The sequence below is a fragment of the Microcaecilia unicolor genome, chromosome 3, assembly GCF_901765095.1.
Source record: "Microcaecilia unicolor chromosome 3, aMicUni1.1, whole genome shotgun sequence".
NCBI lineage: Eukaryota > Metazoa > Chordata > Amphibia > Gymnophiona > Siphonopidae > Microcaecilia > Microcaecilia unicolor.
In genome coordinates this window covers 228,026,423-228,035,496 of record NC_044033.1, presented here as the reverse complement: position 1 = coordinate 228,035,496, position 9,074 = coordinate 228,026,423, and the positions used below count along the sequence as shown (strand labels likewise).

Here is a 9,074-nt window from a genome sequence, read left to right as displayed (position 1 = left end):
CTAGACGATTTCCCTCCCATAATGCTTACAGTTACAACACACAAAGAGGGAGGGAATTTTTGAGAGTGCAGTAAGGGGTCCACACTCTCGAGACACTAGGTAGACAGACAACAATCGCTTCCTTCTGTCGCTGGCCAATTGAACTCGCGTTAATTGGAAACGCAGCTATAAGAAGTCCGCACTCATTAACATTCAAGCATCACACATTCCATACAGAAAATCCCACCCAACAATTTCAAATTTCTCAGATACAGATAAGCTCAAGCGGTTTCGCTTCTAATCTCCACTAGACTAAAAGCTACTAAGGCCTTCGCTGAGAGTTGATCAGACTCCCTTCCCTCAATTTGTGAGGGGCTGGTTTACAGTTTCCTAGCTAGGATTACAATACAGAATACAGAATACATACCCGGCGAATGTTCCTCAGTCAGTTGGGTGCCGGTTCAGGATCCCACTTCTGACACCAAGAATTGTTGCAGGAATGGATGCATGAATTACCCCTATTGTTAGCAGAATCTGTGGTACTTCAGGAGTCAAGCAGCACACACCAGAATGAGGGAGAAATCTTCTTTATTTGCCAGCAAACAGAGTAGGACATCAGTTCTAGCTCTCTTCTCTCTCTCTCAGCTCTCTGGATGTTATGGCTTCTGTCTCAGCTCCTTCTCTTCTTCTGCTGTCTGTCTTCCTTCAGCTCTCCTTCTTCTGTCTGTTCCTTCTGACGTAAGCTGCTTCTGCTCCCTCTTATATACAGTTCTAACCTCTAGCCCCCCTTACTTTCCAGATGGTAAAGAATAGATTGGTTACCTTGCCTCAGCCAATCATTACTTTAAAAATATCAGTTACATAGGTTTGATATTTCTCAAACTGACCTATGACCTGGGGCCTCTCACGCTAGACAATTTGGCACCAGTCTCTTACATTTTCATTATGATTAATTTCTCATATTCCTAGTCAACTTCATACTAACTGCTAACTGAACTCTGGCATTCATTAAGGGGTCAAGGGCCAGTCTTACTTAATGGCATACAGCTATAGTTTGTTATTACTTTCAGGACCATTCCTACATTTACCTATAATTAATCAAGACTTTTCTTGACCCTTTTCACCCACCAGCTCCATACATTAAACCAGCCAGGACTGCAGAAAATTCAAACCATATGCTGACCTTTTCACTGCAGCCCTACTCAGAACGTAAGGCAAAGAGTTGAACAAACATTAGATTTAAAAAGGTATTCTACATATTAACTACACAGAATAAACATATTCTAAAATAAGACATATTCTAAAATATACAGAATCAGTATTCCTTATAACAAAATCTACATATCAAGAACTTCTAAAATTATTTAACCAGCTTTAAACTACAGTATGTCTGGCTCATGCTTTGTTCATAATAGTATCCCCTCAAGATTTAATGGTATACAGATGTGTGGTAAGGTAATATCTTTGAACTAGCATTAGCAATCCATCACTCACAAAGGTGAAAGAAAGTTTCTGTCTCTGACCTTTCTAACCTTTAGCCTGGCAAACGTAAAATTTCTAAATAATCTAAACCAGATGACATTCCTCCATCACTTGCAGAACTGAACCAAACTTTTAAACACCAGATTTTTAAGCAGAATTAAAACTTAATATAACTTCTTATATATGTATAATTATGCCCATGCTGTCTCAGAAGGAGTCCAGGGGGAATTGACCAATCAAAGAGGAATGGGATAAGGAAGGGCTTAGAGAAAGTGCCCATGATCCAACAAATTACCGCTTTGCCTGGATTCAAAACAAGTCGGTGGTCAGAAGATATCCATCATCTGCATAAATGAAAAATTTGATATTGAAACTTTGGATCAGGGTGGCAAGAGGGCTAAGAAAAATGTTGAACAGAAGGGGAGAAAGAATAGAACCCTGGGGAACACCACAGGACAGAGGGAGATCAGCTGAAGAAGAGGCGGTAACAACTAACGCAATACCACTCTGTATTTCTCACACCGGAATTGGCGATCACCATCACGGTACTATGCAAGCCACATTGAGCCTGCAAATAGGTGGGAAAATGTGAGATATAAATGCAACAAATAAAATAATAAAAGGAATGAACCAAGAAAGAACAACACCAGATAGCCCAATAGATGCCAGGCTTCAAAGGAACACTTCCAACTCAGAATTAGATAAGTATTTCAGGTTAACACTTCTACCAAAAATTTTAAATTATACACATTTATAGAATTAGTTATTTCCTAAAATGTTGTTTTCTTTTCACAGATGAAAATTAACCAGATTCCCATGACCATTTAACCCTACCCTCTGTTTTCTGTCCAATAACCAATTACTAATCCACACCAGAACCTTGCCTCCTATCCCATGACTCTTTAATTTACTGAGAATTAATTTTCTCAGGAGTCTCTCATGAGGAACTTTATCAAAAGCTTTCTGAAAATCTAGATACATCAACCAGCTCACCAACCGGGCAACCTAGGGGGCACTGCAGTGGACTTCACAAATTGCTCCCAGGTGCATAGGTCCCTTACCCTATGTGCTGAGCCCCCCAAAACCCACTCCCTACAACTGTACACCACTACCATAGCCCTGTTCCGGGGCAGAGAAAGCAATGAACCAGCAAAGTCGACACCCCCCCCAGCGGCGTGCACCCAGGGCTGACCGCCCCACCGCCCCCACTTCCTACGCCACTGGAGGACGCCTATGTGTTAGGCACGCCCAAGTCCTGCCTTCGCTACACCTCCGATACACCCCTGTGAACTTTGGTCGTCCCCACGACGGAAAGCAGTTGAGGACGCCCAAAATCGGCTTTCGATTATGCCGATTTGGGTGACCCTGTGAGAAGGGCACCCATCTTGCGATTTGTGTTGAAAGATGGGCGCCCTTCTCTTTCGAAACTAAGCCTGAAAACCACGCTAGCAGCTGCTGATGCAGTAATGCCAACACAGTCCATTCAAAGTGAATGGGCTGTGTCGGTAGTGCTGTGCAGCAGCCTCTAGCGTAGCTTTGTAAACAGGGGGGTAAATTTGCTTCAATGGATAAGCGGCTCCAAGATCTGGAGTCTCAGATTTCCTCTCGTCAGGTTTCGGAAGTCTCAGCAATTAAACATAGAGGAGCATTTTCGATATGACGTCTAAATCCGACTTTGGACGTTTTGATCAAAACGTCCAAAATCTGAACAGAAAAGAAAGTTATTTTCAAAACAGAAAATACTGTTTGAACAAGGTTTTGTGATTTGGACGTTTTGCTTTTTGGTCCATTTTCAAAAAAAAAAAAAAGTCCCAGTGCAAAATGCACAAAATCAAGCCATTGGGATGTAGGAGGAGCTGGCATTTTTAGTAGACTGATCCCCCAGACATCCCAGGAGATAAATGGGGCACTGCAGTGGACTTCAAAAACATGCTCCCAGATACACATCTCACCGTTACTCCCTTATTTTGTCTGCTGAGCCCCCTAGAACCCACCCAAAACCCACTCACCCCAACTGTACACCACTACAGTAGCTCCTATGGGTGAAGGGACACCTATATGTGGGTACAGTGGGTTTCTGGTGAGTTTTGGAGGGGGCTCACAGTTTCCACCACAATTTAACGTATTCTTGCTGTACACTGCCTTGAGTGAATTCCTTCAAAAAGACGGTAAATAAATCCTAATTAAAAAATAATAATAAATGTGACAGGTAGAGGGGGATAGGGACCTGAGTCCCCCAAGCCATGGTGCACTGCACTGACCACTATACTACTCCAGGGACCTGCGTGCTGCTCTAATAGACCTGGCTCTAACATCTGAGGCTGTCATAGAGCCTGGGAAGCCATATTTTTATTCACATTTTTTGGGGTGGGTGGGAGGGGGGGTCAGTGACCACTGGGGAGAGTATTGGGGGGGGGGGGGTCAGCCCTGATTCCCTCCAGTGGTCATCTGGTCATTTAGGGCACCCTTTTGTGCCTTATTTGTTATAAAAACAGGTCTAGCTCAAAACGTCTTCATTTTAGTCCTGGATGGTTTTGTTTTCTTTCATTATGACTGTAAAACATCCAATTGTTAGGAACGTCCAACTCCCGCCCTTAACACAAACCCGACACGCCCCCTTGTGTTTTGAACGCACTTCTGACATCTAAAAACATAGGAAAACGTCTAAAAATTGGTTTTGAAAATAATGATTTGGATGTTTTTGTGAGAAAAACATCAAAATGCTGCTTTATGCCACTTTTTAGACATTTTTCTCTTTCGAAAATGAGCTCCATAGTCTCACATTGCGTTTTGCAATGGAGATGCTAGAAAATTCTCTGCGTTCCAAAAACCTGAGAATTTTTAAAATATTTTTCCTCAACAAGATTGCTTTCAGTAGAGATTGTTTTGGATAAATATTTTAAGGAGGTGCTAAAAAATTTCAGCTTCTCAAGAAATATCAATTGCTAAATGCTTTTATATTTCTCTACATTTCTCTTCGGAAAGCCCTTGGGGGAGCCAGTTTCGATCTGACTAATTTCCTTGAAAGTTCTAACGATGATATTAAAACTAGGGCTAGCCTATTTGTGTTCCTTGGTTGGCTGCCACCCAGGGCAGATCGCCACTGCGTACTCCCCCCCCCAGCACATCACCTCCAAGCCCCCCCCCCAGGTGCATTCTTCTTACGTGCTGGGGTGCAGGGAGCAGCACGCGGCTGTAGGCTCCGCCGGTTCCCTGCTCCCTCTGCCCCGGAACAGGAAGTAACAGCAGAGGGAGCAGGGAAATGGCTGAGCCGACAGATGTGCAGCAGCTCTCTGCACCCCTCCTGCAGCGTGCACCCGGGGCGGATTGCCCCCACCGTCCCGCCCTCGGTACGCTGCATAAATTGAGGGTTTTTAAAAGTTACTTTAAAAATAAAACTTTCTTGTTTTGTGGGAAAAGAATTCAGATCTTTCCCGATGTGGCTAGATCCACTCACTGAGAAGGAAGCAATTCCTGGAATTAAAAGTTCACGCACTTGCTTTGGGAGACACTTTTTTTTTTTTTTTTGCTGTTCCCATGCAAAGTGCTGAGTTGGTTGGCAGGGGAAGAATTACGTCCTCTTTGATCCTACACAACTTGACAGTTGTCTGAATGATATTGAAAATTCCTAGGGTTTTGTTTCCTCCCTTGGGTGAGGATATGTTCTCTGATAATTAATATTCCTAGAATCGGTTAGAATGTCCTACTGTGGGGTAGGATTAATTCTATGTATGTTTTCTTTATATTGGATCCTTTTGTTTTACCAAGCTGCGGTAAGCACTAACGCATGCTTACCGCGGGTTTAAAAAGCACTACCATGGAGCACACTCAGGCGTCCCACGGTTGTTTTGGAATTGCACACACTTCCCACATGCTAAAAAATAAATTTTACTTCTTAGCACGGGGGGGGGGGGGGGGGGGGCATGTTAGGAGGCGGAGAGTAGGCGTGCCCTGTGCTAATTGGTTAGTGCAGGGACATTGGGTGAACTGGCAGCTTTGTTACTTAAAGTGTAAAGTTATTTTGAGAGATTGAAATGTCATGGAAGACTTGGACTGTACGTGATAGAGTTTAATCTAAGTTGTCTGTTTTGTCTTGAGGAATATGTTTTATGTTGAAATATGTGTTTTGTTCTTTATATATTTATGTTGTGGATTCTGTAAGGGCTTTTGTGATATGGACTGGTCACTGGAATTTAAATATGTTAAATACATACAGTAAATATGTTTATACATAGTAACCTTACTTAGGTTACTCCACCAGTCCTGTGTGTGTTTAAGAGGTGGGTGGAGATGTCACATGCATGAATTGCACCAGCCATAAGCCAGGAGGAAGTACTTACGTATCTAAGTGCAAACATCAAAGGTCCTGAGTGTTTACTTTCACTTCTCTCAGAAAGACTAAGAAAAAAGTTAAGTTTATGCTGTAAAGATGGAAAAATATTAATGGCTGACATCTGTGAATCCCCAGTGCTTTGATATATAAATACTTAGATGGACATGGACTAATTTAATATATTCCTATTTTTACATTTTGGAACTGCACCATTATGAAAGAGAGGAGAGGAAAGCCTGAGACTTCAGAATGACTTTCTCTGTGATGACAACAGGAGAGGTAGGATAACCCCACAAACACCCCTGATTCTTCTTCCAAGCCCCACTGTCCCATCCCCACCCTTGCTGAACCTCTCAGTAGAATTACAAAAGATGAGGGAGAGGATTTTGCTACTGCCAGTGACTGCTTGTGTATTGAATGTGGGACAAACAGAGAAAATTACTTTCTCTTCCTTTCCCTAAGAGATCCTATGTGCTTGTCCTATGCTTTTTTAGATTTAGATACAATTCTTGTCCCCATCACCTCTAGCAGGGGTCCATTCCACACATCTATCATCCAGGGGCATAACCAGCCCTCCAATTAGGGGGGGGGGCCCAGAGGTGGGCTGGAGGGTCAACATATTCCCTCCCCATCCCCAGTGCATTAAAATAATACCTTTGCTGGAGAGGATGCTGAAGCCCCGCCAGCCAAAGAATTTACTGCTGAGCCACTCCCCTCCTCCTGATGCTGCTGCAATAACATGTTGCCCAGGGCTGCGGGTTTCTCGCCCAATTGGGCTCCTTTCCGCGAGCCACTGCGGCTTTTTCACGCCGCGTGTGGGTTGCGGGATTTTGGCCGGCTCTTTTAAGCCCGCAGTGGTTTTTTTCGTCCACTACGGGTGGCTGGTTTTCCCACAGCCGTAGCCAGTAGAAGCCCAACGGAGGGTGGGCTTATGACGTCATGTGTATGCAAATGGCCTCATTAATAGAGGGAGAGATACCAGATTGTGGATGGGGCAGGGGGCACCAAAGGAAAAGTTGGCTCAGGGTGCTGGCCCTGAGTGCAGGGGAGGGGAGGGCAGGGGGGGACAGGAGGGTCGCTGAACATGGGTGGGTGGCAGGGGGAAGAGAGAATCGCTGGACATGGGTGGATGGCAGGGGGATGGGGGGGTCACTGGACATGGGTGGATGGCAGGCAGGATGGGGAGTTGTTGGACGGGTAGAGGGCAGGGGAGACAGGAGGGTCACTGGACATGGGTGGATGGCAGGGGGAAGAGAGAATCGCTGGACATGGGTGGATGGCAGGGGGGCTGCTGGACATGGGTGGATGGCAGGGGGGACAGGGGTGACAGGAGGGTCGCTGGACATGGGTGGATGGCAGGGGGGATAGGAGGGTCGATGGACATGGGTGGATGGTAGGGGGAAGAGAGAATCGCTGGACATGGGTGGATGGCAGGGGGACGGGGGGGGGGGGGGGTCGATGGACATGGGTGGATGGAGGAGAGGGAAGGCAGAGAGAAGAAATGCTGGACATGGATGGAGGCGAGGGAAGAGTGAGGAAGGAGATGAGATGAGGGAAAAGGAAGAGAGGAGAAAAACTGCACATGGATGTAGAAAATAGGCAGAAGCTGGATCCACTGGACAGTCATGTCTGCGGAGGACCCAGCTTTTACTTACAGATGTAGGGCAAGAAATGAAGAAGAAAGGCGGAAAGTAAAGAAATAAATGGAAAGAAAGCCCTGGAAACGGAGTTAAGAGGCAGATAGCAGCAGAATCAGATACTGAGCCAGCGTGATCAGAAAAACAAAGTCACCAGACAACAAAGGTAGAAAAAATAATTTTATTTTCATTTTAGTGTCTGGAATATGTCCAATTTGAGAATTTACATCTGCTGTCTTATTTTGCACTGAGTATACTGGAGCAGTAACAGCTTACAGAAATTATTTATAATGAAAAAAAATCACGTTATTCTTTTTCTCCTATACTAGTATAATATTTTCAATGATGTCTGTTTATATGCACTATGGCTGGTATAAGGGGTGTGGCAAATGTGGGTGTGGCTATAATAGGGGTGGAGTCATATGTGGTGACTCCGCCCAGAATGAGTACCGGCACCTTTTTTTCTACAAAAAAAGCACTGAAGATACCTCATACATATACATTATGGTTATTCCCAAAAAAGCCAGTTCTTTCTCCCTTCCTTCCTTCTTTCCTCCTTAACCAGCACTCCCTCTTCCTCTCCAGTAGTATTTCCTCACCCCCTTTCCCATTCCATGCCAGTGTAGACCTTAAAAATGCATAAGCTCTATATGTAGATCCTTCAAGAGGTAGTGTGTCATGATTTAGGCTCTAAAACCCTTTCTGATGTTTTGGTGCGACCTCAGTAAGGCCAACACACAATCTCTCCACTGCAAACACTATACACAAAACACACTCATAACCTTACCAAACCATAACAGCACTAATTCCAAGCACAGGACGAACTACAACCTTATGCTTGGAAAGGCAGCACTGTAATTACACCGGGCTCTAAAACACCAGTACACTACTTAGTGAGAAAGCAAAACAAAAAGGGCTGCAAATACTACACACTAGCAGAATACTGCACCTTTTGATCACACATGAAAAACACATGACAACAGATATGACACAAGGAACTAGAAATAAAAAAAATATGAAGGCAAAATACTGAACTGGAAAGTTACCTCAAAAAGTTAGACTCGGCATGCAGCAATACTAGAAAAATTGAAACTTACATGCAAAATATCACAGATGGACATTTCCAAAAGCTGACATGTTCCAATTAATAAATTCTGAATAAAATAATTTTTCTGCCTTTGTTGTCTGATCATTTAGTTTTTCTATTCGCTTTGGACCTAGTGTCTTCTGTTTTATGCAGTGTCTTCTTTCCATTTGATATTTTTTCACTCACCATGTCCACCATCCTCCTGTGTCCTTATGCGTCCTGTCTACCATCTGTAGCTCTGTCCCTATCTTTCCTCGAGTTTCAGTATCTGCCCTCTAAGTGTTCCGATCCAGCCCTTAAATTCATCAGTTTCTCCTCCATCTATATCCAGCATTTCTACTCACTCCCCTCCCCTCCATCCATGTTCAGCATTTCTCCTCTCTCCCTTCCCCTCCATCCGTGTGCATCTCCTTCGTCTTTCCTTCCCCCCATCCTTGTCCAACATTTCTCCTCTCTTCCCTGCCCTCCATTCCATCCATGTCCAGCATTTCTCCTCTCTTCCCTCCCCTCCATCCATGTGCATCTCCTTCCTGACTTCCCTCTCCTCCATCCATCC

General features: G+C 44.3%; 1 protein-coding gene across 1 annotated transcript in view; it reads left to right on the top strand.

Annotated features, from left to right (window-relative positions):
• The first annotated feature begins 5,895 nt into the window (after positions 1-5,895).
• The window catches only part of LOC115466345 (butyrophilin subfamily 1 member A1-like), an 80,251-nt gene continuing 77,072 nt past the window's right edge, over positions 5,896-9,074 (top strand). Inside the window, exon 1 of the mRNA XM_030197534.1 lies at positions 5,896-6,073. The gene's annotated coding sequence lies outside the window, so the exon portion shown is untranslated. The remainder of the gene's footprint in view (positions 6,074-9,074) is intronic.